This window comes from Eupeodes corollae, unplaced genomic scaffold, assembly GCF_945859685.1.
Source record: "Eupeodes corollae unplaced genomic scaffold, idEupCoro1.1 scaffold_1188, whole genome shotgun sequence".
In the NCBI taxonomy this organism is placed as follows: Eukaryota; Metazoa; Arthropoda; class Insecta; order Diptera; family Syrphidae; genus Eupeodes; species Eupeodes corollae.
In genome coordinates, this window is record NW_026605827.1 from 7,651 (window position 1) to 8,642 (window position 992).

The following is a 992-nucleotide window of genomic DNA, read 5'->3' on the forward strand; positions in this document are numbered from 1 at the left end:
AAAAAAAAAAAAAAAAAAAAACATAGAATCTTCATTGAGTTACTGACGTCGACAAATCTCGAGAGACTGCCTAAAAATACAAACATCGCAACATTTTCTAGATTATCGAAAATGCTCAAATCAACAGCTGATAAACTTGAATGAGGTTTAAAATAAATTTGCAAGATGTTTTCACAATCTTTTTCGGCTTGTTTCCTTTAATTTCGGTTATACCGCAGAAAGTGGCATATTGCCTCAAGATAACTTCGTAGTTAAAATATTCATTCTGATCTGATTTAAGTTAAATATACTTTCAAAAAGGGTACTTCAAAATTGAATAACTCAACACAAAACATCTATTCAATTCTACTATTATTAGAAGTATATAGAGCAATAAGCTAACTTAGCACTTTCCCCGTGCTATCAGGTACACTCTACGGTGGAGAAGGATATATCTTCGCTCAATTATAATAATTCATTTATGGATTCTTTTTAATAAAACTTGTTTTTGAAATAGCTATTGAGATAGTCAATATTGGAAAGTTTTCTTTATCATCATTGCTATTGAGTTTAGTGTTTACTAATAACATTTCTGAGGAGAGTTCCACGAATCAAAATTTCAATATCTTATCAATACAACATATGCTACTTAACAAGTAGCGTAAAGCTTTTGTTACTTTGATAAAAAAAAAATTTAAATATTATGAAATTTAATTTTGATAAGAAAATATCTTTGTTAATTAATCTGAGATAAAATATTATAAATAATTGGAAAAAGCACCAACTTTGAGAGTGAGTTATTTTATCTGGTTAATAGACAATTTTTGTGAATATATTGTTTTAATGTTTGTTTCAAAACTGTAAATTTGAATGTTTAAGTATACTTTACGATCCATTATGACATAACGAAGGTAGAGAAGTCGAAACAATTGGGTCAGTCGATTCTGTCGGGGTGTCTGTCCTCGCTATGGCAAAAGGGACAATTAAGTTCAAACTTGAAAATTAAGAGTTTA